The sequence below is a fragment of the Eretmochelys imbricata genome, chromosome 1 (assembly GCF_965152235.1).
Source record: "Eretmochelys imbricata isolate rEreImb1 chromosome 1, rEreImb1.hap1, whole genome shotgun sequence".
Taxonomy (NCBI): Eukaryota; Metazoa; Chordata; order Testudines; family Cheloniidae; genus Eretmochelys; species Eretmochelys imbricata.
This window is the reverse complement of record NC_135572.1, coordinates 202,847,083-202,869,231: the sequence shown is the minus strand read 5'-3', so window position 1 is coordinate 202,869,231 and position 22,149 is coordinate 202,847,083. Positions and strand designations below refer to the sequence as shown.

The window sequence follows — 22,149 nt, the reverse complement described above, 5'->3', positions numbered from 1 at the left end:
CCTTATTGAACCAAGTTTAAGTATCTTTGGAGTCCATTGTACTGAATGCAAAGTTTATTTATTATTGTGGGATTGGATGTAACTTCTTTGAGGGGAAAACATGGTCAATGCAAACCTTGGGAATGAATTCAGCTTCAAATGACTGTTTTAAACAACAAGAAACTTTTTGGATAAACAAAAGTTAAGTGTGTTTTCTAGGAAATACCTGGGGGAAGGTGAATGTAAGTTTCCACCTCTGGACCCAACCATTTGCAGCTACGCCCCGAGGAGAGAACCATTGTCTGCTGATTACCAGTTCCTGGAATCTGAATATCAAAGACCCAAGTTGTATAAAGGACATACTGACTTATTCATGTGTGTTCTTGCTCTGAGCAAAAGCTGTTATGAAATTGTAATCACAGAAGAACCCCTCTGTGGGTGTGAAGGACTGATCACTTACCAGAGCTCTTGTTGGAGTTGTGGTGATCTCTGGTAAGCTTGCTAGCATGTGTGTAAATTCTTTTATTGTTTTAATATGTTTTCTCTGTAATGCTTTCACCTTAAGAATAAATGTGCTTGCTTAGAAAGAGTTGTGTGATAATTTATAATGGTGGACAATTGTTCATAGCCTCAGAGGAGAAAGCACAGCAGAGACAAAGGCCAGTTTATGCTGTCTGGCTTGCTGGGAACGTCACAGCATAGACAGGGAACTGTGCAGCCTGGAAAAACCCTAATCAGAAGGAAGAGAGATGCAGGTCTCCACCAAAGAGATCTGATGGCTGTGAAGGCAGGAGCCTAGCTTGGGTACCCTTGCTGGACCATGGAGGGGGAATCATGCCCTAAACTGTGACAGATGTTTCCTCAACCCAGTGATAGTGAGGTTTGGAGGGTGTGGGGTAATGGGGTTTGAGATCCTTTGAAGGTGCTGGTGTTCCTGTTCTCCAGATCCTGAGGGCCAGGCATGTTTTGCTGTACTGAGAACATTTGCACAATGGTCCTTAAATGGGTGTTTCAGATGGAGGCTAATCTTGAAGTAGTGGATTGTGGCATGAGCAATAGAGGGAATTTTTCCCTCCTCAATCATTTTGAAAATCTCAAAGCATTTTACAGACATTAATTCTCACAGCCACCTCTGTGAGGTTTAAAAGTATCATTATCCCCATTTTACAGATGGAGAAATTGAGGAATGGAAAGAAGAAATTACTTGACAAGATCATCCATCGTGTTAGTGGCAAAACTGGAATAGTACCCACAAGATCTGATCCAACTCCCAATCCCCTGCTATATCCACTGTCTACGGGGGAAAAAGCAGCCAACAACTTTTGGCCACTCTCTGAGCTGGATTTAAAGTGGTAAAGACTGCCATTAATCATGTTCCTGACCCAGCCAGTCCCCTGAGGATGTTTTTCCACAGTACCACAGGCAACTGTAATACTGGCATTTCCTAATTTTCAGCTGCTTGATTTGGAACCTTAATTTTAATATAGTTTTTTGGTATGTTTTATATAACATACACATATATAACACACACACACACACACACACACTTAAAATGAACTCTGACCTTTGTGGTACCTGCATTATGACCTCCCCAGATAGTACCCATTTCTCTGGTCTATTCCAAACAATAACCCTGGGGGGTGAGCAAGTGCCATTAGCCCCATTTTACAGATGGGGAACGGAGGCACAACATTGAGTAACTTGGCCAAGGTTACATAGGAAGTTTATGACAGAACCAGAAATTGAACCCATGCCTCCTCAGCCCACTACCTTACCCATTAGACCATCCATCCTGACCTCAGTCTTATTTTCACTGTTGTAGTACCCATGGCCTTTGCAGCAACAGCCGCTGCAGAACCAAAAGTCCAGAGAGGGATTTAGAGCCTGAGAAATTCCACAAAGGCCCTCTCATAGGCCAAACCCTGAGGTTGGGCAAGCTTGCTAATGGCCCACTTTTTCAGAACTAGCACCAGGACAGGGGGGTATTGCAAGTCATGACATGATTGGCTCCCAAGCAGGGGGACCTGAAGAAAAGGTCCACACCATCCTCCATAAATGATCTGGAGGATGGTGTGGATTGCACTCTCAGCAAATTTGCGGATGATACTAAACTGGGAGGAGTGGTTGATACGCTGGAGGGCAGGAATAGGATACAGAGGGACCTAGACAAATTGGAGGATTGGGCCAAAAGAAATCTGATGAGGTTCAATAAGGATAAGTGCAGGGTCCTGCACTTAGGACGGAAGAACCAAATGCACAGCTACAGACTAGGGACCGAATGGCTAGGCAGCAGTTCTGCGGAAAAGGACCTAGGGGTGACAGTGGACGAGAAGCTGGATATGAGTCAGCAGTGTGCCCTTGTTGCCAAGAAGGCCAATGGCATTTTGGGATGTATAAGTAGGGGCATAGCGAGCAGATCAAGGGACGTGATCGTTCCCCTCTATTCGACATTGGTGAGGCCTCATCTGGAGTACTGTGTCCAGTTTTGGGCCCCACACTACAAGAAGGATGTGGATAAATTGGAGAGAGTCCAGCGAAGGGCAACAAAAATGATTAGGGGTCTGGAACACATGACTTATGAGGAGAGGCTGAGGGAACTGGGATTGTTTAGTCTGCAGAAGAGAAGAATGAGGGGGGATTTGATAGCTGCTTTCAACTACCTGAGAGGTGGTTCCAGAGAGGATGGTTCTAGACTATTCTCAGTGGTAGAAGAGGACAGGACAAGGAGTAATGGTCTCAAGTTGCAGTGGGGGAGGTTTAGGTTGGATATTAGGAAAAACTTCTTCACTAGGAGGGTGGTGAAACACTGGAATGCATTACCTAGGGAGGTGGTAGAATCTCCTTCCTTAGAAGTTTTTAAGGTCAGGCTTGACAAAGCCCTGGCTGGGATGATTTAATTGGGGATTGGTCCTGCTTTGAGCAGGGTGTTGGACTAGATGACCTCCTGAGGTCCCTTCCAACCCTGATATTCTGTGATTCTATGATTCTAAAGGTGATTCACAACCTATTTTCTGATCTCTTACTCTTCCCTAAGATCTTGCTAGGTACCCTACAAACCGTAAAATCTGCTTGTCCCACTCCTTCTGAGAAATACTTTGATGTGTGAACAGCTTGAATACGCAGGTTTTCTTCCAACTGTGGAATGTGACATTTGACAGTGGTAGGAAGCTGCTGTTGATACACACATTAGAAAAGATGTCCCCATCCCATGTAGCAGTGCCCCTCTGTGCAACGTATCTCTGCCCTATTTCTGGGGATCCTTCCATCTCTAGAAGATGCTCTGGGAGATGTGTGTGGGAACTTGTGTCAAGGCAGAGCAGTGGTTGAAGTGCCCAATTTTCTTCAGCCTGTCATCCAGGAAGAAGATGCAGTAAAGAAATTAGAGAAGGCTTGATATTATAAGGAACTGAAAGGCCCAGAAGAGACCATAACGTGCTTACCATGGAAATTAGTCAAGTGCATAAGGAGGTTGGCTGTACAAGCAGGTCTATCTTAGCCAACAAGCTCATGAGGCTGAGGGTACAGCAGTTTTAGGGGCACTGTTTTGGAGAGGCCAAGCCGGTGTGGGGGCGCTGTGATGAAAGCTACGTAGACATATAGGATCCTCAGGTGCCTGTTTACCTGCTGCAGCTCCTACGGGAGGGTTTGTAGCTGCGTGCTAGTTGTGTGAAGGTGACGAGGCAGGCTGTGGGTGAGAGAAAGGCTGGCTGAGGAGAGCCAAGGCTGGCTTTAAAAAGAGGTGGTAGCACCAGTGGGAGCGCTCTAACCCGCTGATAGCAGAGCCAGGGTAAAAGCATTAGGAACAGGAGGGGAGTGCACAAAATCGTAGGGTCCATGTGCTCTCACTGGGTCGATCCAGCTCTGTGTACAACTTCCTCCTTGTCATAATAGATAAGCCTTGTCACCACAACATGGGACGCAGGCCTTGCGTGTGCTCCTCTCCCCAGCTGGACATGGGGAAAAGGGTGCTCCCTGTTGGCAGCAAAAAGCTCTGGAAATTCTTCCAGTGCCTTCTGAACTGATGACAGCTCCTTTCCCTTTGCCCCACACACATACACCACTCCTCCCTCATCTCCGATTGACAAAAGAACAAATTGCTTCAGCCTTACTATACAACCCCATGCCCACCTCCCCTCCCCCAGTCCAATGGATGCATACCATTCATGATCCACCTCACTGCCCAGTGTCCATTAATATACACTCTACAAGGCTGATAAATTGGGGATTCACGAAACCTGCAAGCCTTCCACTAAGCCAGATTGCCATGGAAACCAGGGGCAGCCTCCAACCTAGATATTCTCTAGGAATTAGATCTGCTCTAAACATGAGTGGAGCGTGGCTCCATCCCACAATACTCTAGGTAACCCAGTTAACTCTATCACGACCACTTTACTACAGTTTGTGTCTCAGAAAAGTGAGTTGACACCATCCCCAGTTTGTACCCTCTGGGACTGATTCTCAGCTGCCTATCTTTTACACCTCCAACACAAATTATTGGGCCCAGGGAAAGGGTAACTGAAGGACAGCCTGTGCCCTGTGTTATGCAGGAAGTCAGATTAGCTGATCTAATGGTCTCTTCTGGGTCTCACATGCTATGAATCTATGAGTGCATGTTACACTTGCTCAGCAATCACTTTACACTAGTGTAAATGACTGCAGCTGGGGCCTGGCAACTGGGACTCCAGGGTATAGGACAGAGTAGGAATGACAAAGCAGGAGGGAGGCCTGTCTGAAACGTCTTCCACATGAGGCCTAACCAATGTTTGCACTGGCATTCTTTTCCATCAAGATGGCTGCCAGTGGCATAAAGAATTCCAATTTGAATTAGAATCTGGGCATTTTTAAAACCACTTCTCACAGTTTGTACCCTGCAGGAAGAACTTTCCACCCTCTGAACTTTCTGAATGCTGCACCCAGCAAATAAGGGGCAGCTGCCTTTCAATAGCTGCCTTGTTTTAAGTGGCTGACAGGCTTTTTACAATAAGACTTCAGTTATTCGGTTAATGAATTCAGGCTCAATGAGAGACCATCCCTGACTAGGCGGCTGTAAAAACAGCTCTAGATGACCAGAGTGCAGTGGCAAGTCCAGCTCTCTAATTACGCAATCAGCCCACACATTGAAAAACTCAAGGCTTCTCCATTGTTGCCTAGTGCAGTGCAGATCTCTGGACAGCAGAGGGCACTGGTGTAATTCTCTTATTAACCGTGGCATGAGTCTGCATAACAACGCAACTGAGCTCGGCTAATGCTGGGAGGCTTGATCTAGGTAGGGCCTAGGATGCAATGCCCCAAGCAACCCAAATGAAGAGTCCAGCAAGCAGACATAGCCCAGTGGAGGTGCTCCTTGCTGCTAAAGTTGATGGACAGACTCTAAAATTAACGTTATCAGCGAGCGGAACTGGGCACCGGAATGCATGCTGGGTCGATTCTCCTCTCACACTGGGGTAAATCAGGAGTAACTGCACTGAAGTCAGTAGAGCTGCAGTGTTGTGACACTCGTGTGAGAGGGAAATCAAGACAAGCAGTGTGTGTTCCCACAGCCAAGCCTGGAACAGGAAGCCTTGTAGCGTTATAATAAACTCCTCCTCCTCTAAGGGCTGGATGGAAACTACCTGTGAAACTACCTGTATTTCTTAGCACAGGAAATAATTTCTGGATTATGTTGCCTAGAATCCTTAAAGAGGTAAGTGGCTGATCTATGTTTGGAGGGTGACCAACAAGGCCCAGAAGATTGTTAGTAGTGAAGATTAAGGTCTCCCTGTTTCTCCTATGGAAAAATAACCCAGATGTGCACGCAGTATGACAATAGCCCTCAGCTGGTTGACCTTGAAACTGCCTCTTTGCCTAGTCAAGGAAAAGGCAATTACAGAAACCCAGTCATCCTTTGCAGCAGTGACTCTATCAGGGCAGGCCCTAGATTGCATTAGCAAGCTAGGAAAATGTGTGATTGACTGTCTTCACCTAATTGGTCCCTGCTCATTTCTTCCCTTCAGCCCAGGCCGCTCAGCCACTTATGGCGTCATTTCCTCCTCACAAGTACTGTCTTTGTCTCCACTGGTCAGAGTGTGGTGGGTGACTTGAGGTTCCAGACTTCTTGGCTCTGGCTACAGCAGTGATCTACAGGAAATGACCCAAAGGCTTCTGATAGGCATTGGGGACCTACAGTTGCATGGAAACAGAAACCTGAATGAGCAAGCAGTTCAGGATTGGTGACTGACCACAGCAGAAATCCCCTAAGCAGTTGCCTACTAATTTTCCCATATGTCTCACTCTTTCAAGGTTCCTGTAGGCTTCCCTGGATTTTTGGGCACATAGGCACTAGAAATGTAGAGATCCCATGGAATAGCCATCTGTGTTATCAGTGCTGCTTCCTGACACCAGGACCTGATTACAGCACCAGTCCCTTTGGCTAGTGAAGGAAACAAGTATTTTTTTTTCATTAGCAATGAGTGATATAGTGCCCTAGCAGTTCCTCCCATGACTGCTTTGTCCCCGCTAGGATTTAGTAGACCCTGTGAGGTGACAGTGGTCAGCACAGGTTGTGTTAGTCATTCAAGGAGCTACAGAGCCAGACAGAACCACAGGGTCTATCTGTGTCCAGCAGCTTTGGTAACAAGTCTCCTTTCAATTCATTACAACTTTGTCCTGTGTCTTCCGTAAGGGACACTGCAGGCAAGACTATACAGAAGGTCCATGTAGTGTAAGTCCCTGAATATACAGACAGGTGCATTTTATACAGGCTACGTGTCTCCACCGCATTGCAGCCAGGCTGGGTGAATGTCACACAGAATTTCCATGTGGTAGCCCATCCCTCTGTCACTCCCCAGCTAGGCTGGCCCCTTTGCCCATTTTTTACAAGCACAAGTGTGGAAAGGAGATTTGGTAGAGAAAAGGGTGGTAGGGTTGTCTTCTCCATCACTCAGGATTGGCTATTACTTTCCCTTTAGTCCCTATGGTAAAAATAAGTGATTCCATCCATCTTTCTCACAGTTGTTTGGCTGCAGACCTGAAGAAGGTTTCTAGCTCGAGACACAAAGAAATGTTTTCTTTCACATTGTGTATCTGTTGAGTGCCATGACAAGTGGGGAGCTGAAGCCCCTTGAGACTGAAGTCTGCTGTTTATCCAAAGAACAGTTGCTGTACTGGCAGCAGTGTAGGGTTGCCAACTTTCTACTCGCACAACACCAAAGACCCTTGCCCCACCCCCCGCCACACCCCTCCTCCAAGGCCCTGCCCCCTCACTCACTCCATCCCCTCCCCCGCCTGTGTTGCTCGCTCTCCCCACCGTCACTCATTCATTTTCACTGGGCTGGCTCAGGTAGTTGGAGTGCAGGATGGGTTGACGGCTCTGGTTGGGGGTGTGGGCTCTGGTGTGGGGCTGGGGCTGAGGGGTTTGGAGTGCACAGGGAGCTCTGGGCTGGGGCAGGGGGTTGTGGTGCAGGAGGTGAGGGTTCCAGCTGGGGATGTGGCGGGTGAGGGCTGGGGATGAGGGGTTTGGGGTGTAGGAGGATGCTCCAGGCTTAGATCAAGGGGTTCAGAGGACAGGAGAGGGATCAGAGCTGGGGCAGGGGGTTGAGACATGGGAGGGGGTCAGGGGTACAGACTATGGGCGGGGCTTACCTCAAGCAGCTCCTGGAAGTAGCAGCATGTCCCCCCTCCAGCTCCTATGTGGAGGTGCAGCCAGGCGTCTCTGCTCACTGCCTCATTTGCAGGCGCCGTCCCCGCAGCTCCCAATAGCCGAGATTTCCAGCCAATGGAAGCTGCAGAGCCAGCACTTGGGGCGAGGGCAGCATGTGGAGCCCCCTGGCTGCCCTTACATGTAGGAGCTGGAGGCGGGAAGATGCCGCTGCTTCCAGGAGCCGCGCGGAGCCACAGCAGGTAGGGAACCTGCCTTAGCCCTGCTGCACTGCCGACCAGACTTTTAATGGTGCTTTCGCCATGCTGACCGGAGCCACCAGGATCCCTTTTCGACCAGGCGTTCTGGTCAAAAACTGGACACCTGGCAACCCTACAGCAGTGATATGTCTTTCTTCATGCTGCCCTGGCATTGGGCCTCACCCCTGCCCTAGAAGAGCGCCCTCTATGGGCAAGAGTGGGGTTCAATCTGCATGGCCCATGCACTCTGGCTGCCCCGCTGAGACTGCCCACAAAGGGTGACAGTGGTGGTGGGTTTTGTGACGTGGACCCCACTCCACTGAGAACTAGACAGAGACCCCACACACACACTCATTTCACAAAACCACTGATATTTTAAGTTTGAGAAATTTGGAGCCACCCCTTCTCATCTGCCATCCCTAGTTGAACTCTGATCACTCTCTAGCCCTCGCCATCCAATGGTCTATTGGCCAGAATGTGAAGAGAAGGTGGAGCTGATAGCTGCAGCTACCACAAAGGATCATCAATTAAGATGAATTTAAATGCGTGTATTAAAAACTGATTAAGCAATTTAAGGGTCCATTGTTCACGCAAAATTCGTATTGTACTCCAGGTCCTGCAAATGTCATGCATGCAGAATTTCTATTACAATTGATGGGCATTCCACCTAGGGAGGCCACAGGTCTCAGTGGGCAGGGCACTGGACTGAGCATCCGGAGAGCTGGATTGTAGTCATGGCTCTGTCATTGAAATACTGTTTGGCAGCGAACAAACCATTTCACCTCTCTGTGCCTCAGTGTCTCCAGTTCTGAAGTGGGGATAATGATCCTTACCCTTCCCCATAAGTGCTTTGAGAGCTACAGCTGCAAAGTGCTACGTACTTGGTAACGATTTTTATTTTGATATTGCTGTTTGAGCTTGCAGTGCGCAAATGATGTAGGATGGGCCCTAATATCCCAAAGCATCAACGGAATATACATGCAGACAAAGAGCCAGCCCCCTCAATTGGTTTACATCAGAGTGGCTCCGCTGAAGCCAGCTGAGAACCTGGCCCAAAGAATTTACAAATAAATACCTTTTAAAATGGTTGAACATCAGTTGCCTCCTTACTTACCTGCTTGAACTGAATTCAGAGTTCAGTTTTTAAACTCTGCTACAGTCTGGCTCCTAAAACAGTGCCAGGAACTCAAGGAACTCCATGGCCCACCATAGGTGTTAATAAGAGCATCCTATGTTGCAATGCAAGTCTAAATTCAGGTCTTGGCAGGTTAAAGAGCTTCTCGTTGACCAGAAAGACCATATATTATGGTATTTCACTAAATATCAGAACTTGGATGGAGCTCTCCAAAGAACAACTAAGTGCTGCAGCTGATTCAGTTAGGGACACTGTTCTCTGTGAGTTGGTACTTAACCAATGTGCCCCCATCATGTTAAGGCACACCGTGTCTGCTGCAGGAGCCATCTTTCAATGAGCTGTACAACCAGTAGTCTCTAAAGGTTCTATGGCACTTTTCTCAGCAAGGGGGTCAACACTGGCAAAATTCCAATTTGGTTGCTTCCTTAAATTCCTCTGCGGTTTAAACTGGATCTTATATTCTTTACTTCTTTTCCCAAAAGGTTGTATAGCGAGGCAAGTTACTACTGAATAACTGCTATGTACCGCCCCAGACATGGCTTTTTTTCAACGGGGGAGTGTTTGTAAATAGCTTTGAGAGCGTTGTGTGAAAGAAGTGTGATATATTATTAATAATTAATAGTAAGTAATGTGTTGTCATCATGAATAATCGTGACTATTGGGATCAGGGCCACAGTGAGTGGCCAAACATGACCCATGACTGCAATGCTTATAAAAGAAATGTTACCATAATGGTTCAAAAGGCTTTAGCAATAAGTGTTACTACAGTGTTGTGGGCCATAAAATGTTGTAGTGGGGTTTATAAAAGTTGAGAAAATGAGACCTGATTTCAAATGAAGGAAAGTCATTTCTATTACAGTGGGTCAACAGCTCATGGAATCCACGTTGATCATCTCCCCATGTTGCAGTGCAGTCCCTGGCATCTCTGTGGAGCAGTGGTAGATTCCAACTGAAACAGAGGGACCAAAGTGTAGCCAAATGGGAGACGATCCAATGGAAAAGGATGGGAATGGGGGGTATCCTTGAAACGATTCAATCTAGCAGTTTCCATGGTGACATCTAAATTGTTTCTCTGTGCAGCTGCTGCTCCAATTCATGTTGGGATTTAATCACATGTACCCAAAAAACCCACACAGATGTTCCAAAACACAGAAAAACTGCAGTGCATGCAACCTCCTCCCCAAAACACATCTCTGAAAACATGCCTCCCCCACAACAAAACAGATCCCAACACATACATACAGTGTTGTTATCATAGGGTCAGCTGTGGTTTACTCCCCCTTCGACCTTCATTCTTCATCTGATAGCCCACATGGCCAACACCAAGCCAAATAGAACATGCATCAGAAAACAGCCAGGTGTCTGAAGGGCTTTGAAAGAGCTAAAATTGGCCTCTTGTCTCCTCCAACAGAAAGGGAAGGCAGAAAGCCAGTGTCTTCCAAAGTGGGCTAACTTATATCATGCCACACATTAGAATTCATGATGTCAACATTTAGATGGGGGAAGAAACATACAAATCTTTCACTAGAGGGTGTAGGACAATCAAGCCCATAGACTCCCTTAGACTCCCATGAACTTACCAGAGGGGAATGTACTATGGTAGGATGGCAAAGTGTAACATGGGCCTGATTCTCCATTTGGCTTGCCTCTAGTGTCATTATTTACACTACTGCAAAGGAAGAATGTCACTTTGTACAGCTGTAAATGACTAAATAAGGGCAGGAGTCCAGAATCAGATCCTAAGACCTTGTACCAAGATATATGGCTCTTCTGTCAAGTCATCCTACGGAAACAAGGTGGTTGAGGTAATGTCTTTTATTGGACCAGCTTCTGTTGAAAGAAGAGAACAACTTGCAAGTTACACAGAGCCCTTCTTCGGGGCTTCAGCAGAAGTTGGTGTAATAAAAGATATTACCTCAACTACCTTGTTTCTCAAGTATCTTGGGGTCAACAGGGCTACAACAACACTGGGGTCAGCAATGTTGAGAACTCCAGTATCGACAGGTCCTGGCTGCTCGCACCTTTTTCAGCACTGTGTCTATAAGGCCTTCTGTAGCTATACAGCGTTGCATGAGATAGCACATATCTTTCAAATGCAAAAGGGACTTCTTATCTCTTCAGCAAGTATTATAGCTCCACCCGGGTCAGGGTCACATCCAGTCATCCTCACTAACATCCCCTCACCTCCATCTCTTGCTCTTCATGCCTGTTGCTCTCCTTCATGATGAAAAGGAGACATTTACTGTTGGCTAAAAGGTTGGATGGAAGCTGTGTGGTACCATGACCAGTAGTTAAGTGTGATCACTGATAACTATTTTACATGAACGCTTTGAGTCATATTGTTGCCAGGGTTAAAAAAACAGCCTTTTCCTTTAGCTCTTTATCCCAGTCCAGGCTTCCATAGCTCTCTGCCTTTACATGCAGCCCTATAGGTGACAGCTGTACAATATGGGCTACTGAATGCTAGGAACTCAGCTGAGATCCTCAAACCCATCCAAGTGTTCCATGGATTGAATGAAGTGTCTAAGGACACAGGAAGAAAAGGCTAAAGCCAAGACCCCTTGTACTGTGAAGTGCATTAGATCTATATTATGTGGCAAGGCCCCTCAGAATTATACAGCAAGGCCCATGGAATTAGGTAGAAAGTCCCAGCACGGTGGAGAGACCACCTTCACCAGCAGCCTGTTGCCACAAACCAGCCAAGCCTTCAGAGAACAGCCTAGCACAGCCTACAAGCCTCCACCATCCAACTTATTCTCACAAGTTAACTTGAAGCTCCTGTTCTTCCGTGAGAGATGTGCAGCAGCAGCCCAAGGAAGGTTTCTTCTCAGAGTTGACACTGGCGCAAGGGCTCGTCCGTAGAAGGAGGCTGTGGCTGAAGAGTTGATAAAACTGAACTGGGTGGGTGGAGCTTGTTGGAAGAGGTGCCTGCCCTGAAGCAGTTCTAAAATCCAGAGAAGGAGAGCAAGACCCTGTTCTTGTGGAGTTTTGGAATTCCAGAGGGCAGGAATGTCCCTAGCTGTAGAGATCCTATGGAGTACAGAATTGGGGCCAGCCTGCTTTTGTTTCACTTTGGCAAAGCTCCTAAGGAATGCAGGAAGGAACTACTTTGCTGAGCATCTTGGGAGTGCCAGAGCCAAATAAGTGCTTGTCCTGCAGAGCTTTGATTCTCCACAAGAGCAGGCGCTGTGCCCCAGCAGGACTCAGCATTGCAACCGACTGCTCCGAAAGCATCCTGCTCCGGTCTACATTTTTTGGCCTCTTTAGCCACTGGCCCACTCTACAGCCAATCATATGGCTCAATACAAGATTTATGCAGCATTTTTACAAAAGGGAGAAGGATCAAGTCAGGAATGGGACCTGGACATCACTATAGAGAGCTCAATAAAGACCTCAGCACAATGAGCAGCTGCAGTCAACAAAGCAAACAAGATGTTAGGATGCACATGGAATAGGATGGAGAGCAATATAGAAAATATGAAAATGCCATTACATAAATCTCTGATGCAGCCTCCTCTGGAACACTATGTGCAGTGCTGGTCACCCCATCTCAAAAAGGCTGGACTGGAGAGTGCTTAGTGAAGAATTACCAGAATGATCAAGAACCCGAGAAAGCTCTTATATGAAAAGACTGGGACTGTTTCTCTTAGAAAGGAGATGAATAAGAGGGAACATGATAAAAATGAGATGGTCGATTGGAGCTTCTGTTATCCCTGTCTTATAATACAAGAACAAGGAGGCAATGTAATTAAAGTGTGGCAAATTTCACACAACGTGTGATTAAACTGTGAACTCACTGCCACAGGAAGGTGTTGAGGCCAAGAATTAAGCAAGATTCAGAAAGGGACTTATAGTTATATGGCTATCAAGAATATCCTGAGTTATCATAATAGCAGATGTGTTCAAAGGGATATTAACCTCCTGCTTCACGGTTTAAACCAATGTCTAGCTATCGGAGATCAGGATGAGCCCTAATATAGGGGTCAGAGTGACCCACATCTGCCTGCTGTGGGGTTCTTACACCTTCCTTTGAAGCATCTGGTACTAGCCACTGTTAAAGGCTGGATACTGGACATGATGGATTTTGGCTGTAATGCAGGCTAGCAATTCCTATGTTCCTATGCATCCATTTGCATGGCCGCATAATTTCAGAGTGCATAGGTCCACCTTAGCCGAGTCCATGGGGCTGCTGCATGGATTGGAAGGGATCACTGTAGTGCCACTAATTTTTCTTGGCTCTAATTGCAGCAATTACAAAGCACTCAAGGACTATTCAGATAATCTGATCGCACTGACTGGGTGGAATTTGCCTAAGCCTATCATTTTATGGAGGAATTAGGGCTTTCCCCTTAAAGAAATTGCAGCACAAAGTGCAGAGCTGCCTAACCCTGACGGCTCTCTTGGATTTGCTCCTTTGACTAATAAATCCCAACTGATACTTGATATGCTTCGTGTTCAGCTGCAACGTTCAGCATAGCAGCTCATGGTACACAGAGAATCCATGACTGCAGTGCCCTGCTTGGCCATGACTGTACAGCTTGCAGCAGCTAGCTACACTTCACGGTGATCACTCTATCTGTCTAGCATTGATTTTATATTGCCAACCATCACCTTAGTATTCCATTTAAAATCGATAGCAATAGTGAAGTAGTGGACTTTGTGGAGTCTCTGGCATTTTTCCCTTTTGGGGGTCAATACTCTGTCTGGGCTAGGGGTTTTTGTTTTGTTTTTGTTTGGTAGGAATAAAAGGGGGTTGCTTGAATTGTGAGCATCACAGTGGAAAGGCTTTCTCAACTATAGCTAGGCTCTTGATTCACATGATCTCATTGGGCAGATTGTTCCATAGCCAGATCCCATATAGTTATTACTAAACACAGTTATTACCATGAATATAAGCAGGGCTTGAACTCAGGTCTTTCTGCTCCAAACATACAACTGCAACACACATTGCTTAAGGAGAACCTCATTCAGTGATAGTTTTAGGGCACACACTGGAGCAGGTAGGATGCTCCATCCTATAAAGGAGAAGTGGGGGCCACATAGGGCTCATGTACTCTGAAAAATTGTGGTATGCTGCATATTAGCTCCTAGTACACCAAGCGTCTATCCACCAATCTTCTACAAACCTTCTGAAGATGTGGTGTCTGATGCTCCCTTGTTCTGCACCTTGTGTTGTCATTTGCACCAGTGCAAAATGCGTTCATAAGCATTTTACACCCATTGTGCACTGATGCAAAGGACTACAGTGCCCGGGCCAAGCCGGGGAAGCTAATGATCCAACCAGCAAACCAAATCTGGTGATGAATCCTGGTCACATGCCACCTGAGGCACATTGCGCGTACGCTAAGAAGGAGACTACAGTGCAACAGGAAATCAGACTCAGGCTTTATAGTGCTGAGGCATGCTATGAGCAACGCTAATGTTTGTGCTTCGCTCGTACCGATAGGGCACGGCAGTAGACAAGAAGTTCTGGCAAACTAGCTTGCAGGTTACAATTACACCACCGTTTCCCAGGGGGAAATGTGCTTGCATCACTTTCCTATGCTGCTTTGGGTAGATGCAGCGGTAAGTGCAATTGAAACAAGTATGCTGGTAAAGGTGCTCTGTATCGTGCCAGTAATGCATAGACCAATGCTAACACTTCAGTTACACACTCTAATCCTCCAGTGTAGATCAGACCATACACACTAGCAAGTACATTACAATAGACAGTGCTTCCCATAGGCAAATCTTTATATAGGCAATGCTCCCCGGGTTGTCCCTGGGTCAGTATTCTGATACAACTCAAAACAAAGCTTTTACATCTTGAAAAGTGCCTCTGGAGACTTACATTCTCTAAGGAAGTGAGTGGAAGTGGTGACTGCCAGTGTGCAGAGGTGTAGAGCCCTCTGGGAACTGCAGACCTGCCAGTCTTGTAAAGTGATTGTAGTCTGACTGATTATTCCATTGCAGCAGGAGGACTGCTCCATTTTAAGGCTATTTCACCAAGCAGGAGAGCATTCTTCATTTCTGTACAAAGGAAGATCAATTTGCTTCCTTAGGTACATTTACTAGTTGAGATTTCTGTGCTTCACTGAATTCTTACCTGATGTTCTAAGAGTGCTTTTGGTGTGAGGGTGAACCAAATTCAGAGGTGAGTTCAAGACAATCTAGGAAAGACAAAAGGGAGTCTAAACTGGTGTGACTCACACCTTCTCCTGCACCCTACCATGTGAATGTTACACCAGCTATCGTAGACTCCCTTGGACCAACCAGACTGGAGTCTGATCTCTCTTTCCACCTGTCTAAATCTGGAGTAAATCCACTGACTTCAGTGGAGACACTACAGATTTAAACCAATGCAACTGAGAGTAGCATATGGCTCACTTACTTAGTCCATGTCCACACTACAAACTTTGGTTGACACACATTACGTTGGTATGCAGACGCCACAGGTTTTATGTCACCCGGACATAAGCATACTTGGCTGCTTGGGTCAGTGAAGTGTGTACTCACCAGAAGGGCGTGTGTTGATGCAAAGTGTGGTAGATGATGGGTAGGTATCCCAGCATGCCATGCGCTGCCATCCAGCACAATACATTTTGGGACATTTTTGCAATGTTTTGTGGGATAGTAATAACTTGCCCAGAGATCTCTGGGAGATAGAGGTCAAATTCTCAGCATACAATTTTCTCCATCCCTTAGTTTTTAAGCTTTTTTAAAACAATCCCACAATCCCATGTAGCACTTTTCGATCTCTGCCATCTCTGAGAGAATCATGGTGCCCACAGAGCTCTGCACTATTCTCCTGAATGTTGCAAATACACAAGGCATGAGTCTGCTGTATTTGCAGATCCTCAGGAAGTAATGCAACAACCAGGAACATGAGGATTTCTTCCAGGACCATTTGCAGCAGGACATATCGAAAACCCATTCAAGGTTGGTGGTGGCGTTCACAGAGCAGCTGCAGCTGGTGGAGAACTGCTTCTGGGCTTGAGAAATGAGCATTCACTGGTGGGATAGCATCATAATGCAGGTTTGGGATGACGAGCATTGGCTGCCGAACTTTCAGATGCAAAAAGCCACATTCCTGGATCTGTGTGCTGAGCATGGCCTACCCTACAGCTCAGGGACACCAGAATGAGAGCTGCATTGACAGTGGTGAAGCAAGTGTCAATCGCACTCTGGAAGCTTGCAACGCCAGATTGTTACTGGTCAGTGGGAAATAATTTTGGCATTGAAAAATCCACAGTGGGTGCCACTGTCATGCAAACGCATGGGGCCCATTAATCGTCTCCTGCTATGCAGGACTGTCACTCTCTGCAGTGTGCAGGAAATAGCGGATGGATTTGCAGCAATAGAGTTCTCCAACTGCGATGGGGCAATCGATGTATCTCTCTATTTTGGCACCAGAGCACCTTGCCACAAAGTACATCGACAGAAAGGGCTACTTCTGTGGTTATGTGAGCACTGGTGGATCACTGGGGACACTTCACCAACAGCAGTGTTGCCCAGGCAGGGAAGGTGCATGATGCTGGCATCTTTAAGAACACAGGACTGTTCCGAAAGCTGCAATTAGGGACATTCTTTTCCAACTGGCAGATTACCTTTGGTGATACTGAAATGCCAGTAGTGATTCTTGGGGAGCCAGCCTACCCCCTTGTTCCACAGCTCAAGAAGCTGTACACTGGCCACCTCCACAGCACCAAAAAAAGCTCTGTGAGTCATAGGGGGAAAAGCTGCCACCAGTGTGGAGGTGGAGTGACTGACTGCCTGCTGACTTTGAACAGCCAGACCCAAGGGCTATTACAAGAGCCCAACTTGGAGCTATGTGGTTGTGGGAGGCTTTGAAAGAGCACTTTAACTATTAGCCACAGTAGTATTCTCTGCCAGAGTGTTCTCTGGGCCTGGAGCTTTGTGTGCTGCTAAGAATTGTGTAGTGCTTACTGTATATTAATAAATGTGACAGGGTGTTTTCCTTAAGCCATGAATTCTGTGGTGCTTGGGGTGCATTTACAAGTGCTGTTTGCTTTGAGTGCCACCATGAATTCTGCAATGTGTGTTGTGAGTTAATAAAGATAATTTGGTTGTCCCAAAATTGAACTTTATTGAGTGGAAAAAAAACAGTGCAGAAAATCCGTGGGCAAAGAAACCGAAGGCAATGTTATACAAATTTTCAACATAACTTAATGGGGTGAAACATTAGAAATATAAAGGAAATAAATGTTTATGTCCAGTGAGTAAATAAACCTAGTCCATTGCAGCTACGCATACACCAGTTGTGGTGCTCACAGGTCAGTGTGTGTGAAGCTGTAGGTTTCCTTGCTGTATTCTGGAGTGGAGGGATAATGATGTGGCCCATGATGCCCCGTGGTATGTTGGGCAGTTAGAGAGCAGCGACAGTGGAGTTCTCCAAGGACTGCAAAAGTGGAGAGTCCAGGATTTTGGGAGCTGTAGGTCAGTCAGGTCTGCAGCATTTGGGTTTGCTGCCTGAAAAGACTCATTATGTCCTGGTGTATTTCCTGCTCTTACACCTCTTGAGACTCCTGGACCTTTTTCCTTTCCTCTCTGTCTTCCTCCAGACTGTCAATCATATTGACCTTCCAGGCTCATGGGCTGATGCAGCACAGCTTGCAGGAACTTGCTGAACGTGTTCTCCTTAGTCCTCTTCTTTTTCCTGCTCATCAGGGCCAGGCATTCGGCGGGTGTGGTGGGGGCCTCCCTCGGGGCCGCCGTGCCAGAAGCTGCTGATAAAAACAGACAGATGTACCATTGGAATTACAACCACATGGGAAAGGGAAAGATAAATTTCAAAACACCCTTCCCTGATTCCCACAAACACTTTTAATGAGAAATACTTATTGACACTTCAGCTTTGGAGCTCCTCTGCACAGCACGGCTCTCCAGCCCCAGCCAGAGTGAGTGTGGCCCACCAGGGGCGATGGACGCGGGGAAGGATTTTCTGTTGCATGAAGCTATGACATTTCAGTCCCTATTCACGGGCATGAGTATAAGACAATGGCACTGGATATTGGCACCATTTTCCACAGCTAGTATCTTACTCCTGATGGTCACAAAGGCACAGAGAGCACAGTTGCTGCTGGCATCCCTAAGCCACCTGGGTCTGTATGCTGCTAGCCTGTGTACTGCAGCTGAACTCACTGCGGAGTGGCGTGGGAACGTGTCCTACCACGGAGGAAGAAATAAGGCCGCCATCCCTAGAAACCTTCAGGAGAGGAATGCAAAGTACCTCCATGCAAGTTTCATGGAGACCTCTCAGGAGGATCTAAGAGACATGCCTATATACCTAAACAAAGAGCTCCGCATGAACACACTCACCCTGCCACCTAGTCCAATAGGGGTACGAAAAGCAGATGTCAACTCTACCTCTGTTTATTGTACCGCTACCTCTTTTCATATGAGTAAAACAATGAAAAGTAGATACCTGTGTCTTAGTAACTTGGGGATGGGCCGGGTGCCCTCTTTAAATGTCAACATTTTAAGGAAAAATGCATGCACACACTTACCTGAGTTCCCGTCCCCTTCATCAGGCTCACCCGCACTTGCTTGGCGGGACTGGCTACAGTGTGGGAGAATTTCAAACGGCTCCGGGTTCCCAGCATGGCTGGAGTTCCCAGCCACATCTCCCTCCTCCTCCTCCTCACTCTTCACAGCAGCGGTCACTGTCTTGGGCTTCTCCGAGGTTCCACAGTGTTCTGCTGGGTGCCCATGGAGGCTCTGCCAAGTACGGCATGCAGTTCATTGTAGAAGCAACAGGTCTGCAGTGCAGCACCAGATCTATTGCATTCCCTGGCCTTGTGGTATCCCTGGCAAAATTCCTTCTGCTGATCCCTGTTGTATCCCTTTCCCTGTATCCCCCTGCATTCTGCTCATAGATGTCCACATTTCTATGGGTGGTCCATAGTTGTGCTTTACAGCCTCTTCTCCCAACAGGCCCAGGAGACCCAGTACTCCCGGTGTAGTCCAGGCAATAGCACATCCGGTACCTCTCAGTGTTCATGGAGCCGGCATGGTTCGTTGGGCACCTGTTGCACTCAACAAAGGTGAGCCGGTTGCTGTACTTACGAGGTGGGCAATCAGGAAAAGGCACTTCAAAAATATGCAGGGGGCTTTAATGGGTGAGGGTAGTGGGTGGCTTCTGGTCTCTATGACCCTTGGACAGCGGAGTTTAAAATTGTGACCAAAGCGATCACTGTCTCAAGGAATTGGGCATTATGGAGGACTGTTAGGGTCGACACAGGTGTCTACACTTGCACTGCATTGACCTCACTAGATTGGCAATGGTTCCATGCGGTTTGAGGAAGTGGTTTTACTGCGTCGTTGTAACAGGCACTTACATCACCAGGAGACAAATCTGAGTGCAGACACATGCACATATAGGTGAATGCAAGGCGGCTTATGTTGACCTAACTTTGTAGTATAGACTAGGCCTTAGACATGCACCTCCTTACCAATATGTAACGTACATACTCCTTACACGTCCCTCCTGACTTTGTCCCACTGAGTAGGACAGAGTTTTTAATGGGCCAGAAGCCAGGAATGTGGCAAGAAAAGCAACAAACAGGAGAGTGTGAGGAAGTGTAAATTTAAGTAGGCCACCTCCTATCTTAACTTACATCTTCTCCCAGCTCCTCAGCTTGTAAGTGACATCAACGTAAATCTACTCACAGGGAAGTGGGTGTGAGGGGGTCTAGAAGAGCAACTAGGATTCTAACTTAGGTCAGCCTCTGAATTTGGACCTGTGTCTCATTCATGCTTTATCCTGGGTAGAGCCCCACATCTTTGCTTCATGGTCCAGCAGCCCTAATCAGAATTATTTAGAAGGTGCTTTATAATAAAAATTCAGCCCTGAGGCACCAAGTAAATTAATACCGGACGCAGGATTGCTTGGTTAAAGTCAGTTTCCAAAGCAGTTACCTAAAAGACAAGATTAATAGAGTATCTAGGGTTGAACAGTTGGGGGATGATGAGTGTGTTAGTGGAGTAAATACTGTTCTGGAGGAGCTGCCCCACTTCCAGTCCACTGCAGAAATGTTTAATTTTAAGCACTACAGGTAATGCAATTTGGTTAATTGATTAACTCATTCATTCATTCATTCTGTCCCTCCTTTTCTTTCTTTCACTCAGATGCAGAGGCAAACGATCTCCCAAGGATGTAGGTCAAATGTCCTCATCCACTGCTAGTGGTACGCCAGGAACATACCCATAGATGACGTGACAAGTGTAGCAAAATTCTACCCAAATGAATAACACCACACAAATGTAGAATGACCTGCACTTACGCTTCATAGGAGTAGCAGCCAAGCGTGCCACGGCAATGAGCCAACCAATGATGCTGGCCAGTAGCCAGTTTGATTTATTTATTTTTGGCAGCCTCACACTGCATAGGTCTGTGCTAGTCTTCGACCACAGACATGATAAAAGATGAACTTTGAAAGCCAAGAGAATGACTTCAGGGAGAAACAGCCTGATAGAGCTGAAAGAGGAGATTTTGAGAAAAGCTGGAGAGATCGGTTCCTGGACTGGCAGAGTGCTGGAGTGACAGATGTTTTAGTAGTCCTCATTCTTTCATGGATGACCAAGCCTCCACAGCACTGCTGGGAGTTGGCAGGATAATGCATAACTAAACGATGACTGCAGGGACATGGTCACTGTCTCTGAGTCTAGGAAGGGAGTAAACGCCAAGGAAGGGGAAGCATTGTTTAGAGGGACACCGGGGAGTGATAGGATGGAATTAGGAAAAGAAAAATGTAGGCTATGTATCAGGGAACATTTCCTAGCCATGAGAGCTAGGAAACGCTGGAAGCTCCCTTGAGGTAGCCCTATTGTAGTGAAAGCCCTTCGCAACTAGACTAGGCAAAGTACTGTGGAACGTATTTAGACTTGGAAGGATTAGAAAACGTCGATTTCACCTTATGCAAACAAACAGATGAAGAAATATTTCCATCAATAATCATAAAATATGACAGATAGGCAGAATAAGCAAAATGCCACTTGAGAACTTAAAGTTCGATTTAAGGCTCTTTGCTTTGTATATTTTGGCATGTGATGTTGACAATTAGTGTTTTAATGGTTATAAAGCCTTAACGTTTTGAATCTCAGTATCTACCATCATTAAATAATTATCTGACCCACCCACCCACCAACCCACCCACACACACATAATTTCCCACAACTGTGAACATTTAAATTAATAAAAATTGAAAAAGGCTTACAAATAAACATGGATATTGGCCGTCAAAATTATAAAAAAATAAAAATCAAATTCTGCTACGCCTAAACACATATTGCAGGAAACAATCCCACATCAGGGAAATGGATAAAAAGACATATTGTATCTTTTTTCCCACTCTCTAACTTTTGTGATCCTCGGACACACCAGTTGTGTGAGTTTGTGACTGGCAAAGCTGATCAAATAGTGGGAAAGGAGATTTTGTTACCAATATTCATTAGCATTCCAATGGGAATTTTGATTTGTCCATGGTCACAAACCTTCTGCCTTTGGTTTCTGAAAATACTCGAGAGCTTGAGTTTCGCTAGCAAGAATATCGAATGAATATGAATAAGAAGCAAATGTTGTGCATGAATATTCAAATATTCACTGAAAACTAATTTTAAAAAGTGTATATTCGATGGTGAAATTTACAACTCACTGTGTTGGCAAGCTAAGCTATTTACTTATGTTAGACCGTGAACTGTAAATTGTATATTCAGTTGTAATGATCACAGTTCCATTGATCTGCAGGCCAAGAAACATTTACTGAAGAAATTTGCAAATAATTTAGAATACCGATTAGATCAGGGGTGGGCAAACTTTTTGGCCCGAGGGCCACATCGGGGTTCTGAAACTGTATGGAGGGCTGGGTAGGGAAGGCTGTGCCTCCCCAAACAGCCTGGGCCCTGCCCGCTACCACTTCCCGCCGCCTGACTGCCCCCCTCAGAACCTCTGACCCATCCAACCCCCCCAGCCTGCTCCTTGTCCCCTGACCACCCCCTCCCGGGACCCCCACCCCTAACCGCCCCCCCGGGACCCCACCCCCTATCCAACCCCCCACTGCTCCCTGTCCCCTGACTGCCCCGACCCCTATCCACACCCCCACCCTCTGACAGGCCCCCCAGGACTCCCACTCCTATCCAACTGCCCACTGCTCCCTGTCCTC

The 22,149-nt window shown here is 46.6% G+C and overlaps 1 protein-coding gene across 1 annotated transcript in view; it reads right to left on the bottom strand.

Moving 5' to 3' along the window:
• The window catches only part of GAP43 (growth associated protein 43), a 38,939-nt gene that overhangs the window by 11,690 nt on the left and 5,100 nt on the right, over nucleotides 1–22,149 (bottom strand). The gene's annotated exons all lie outside the window — the stretch shown is intronic.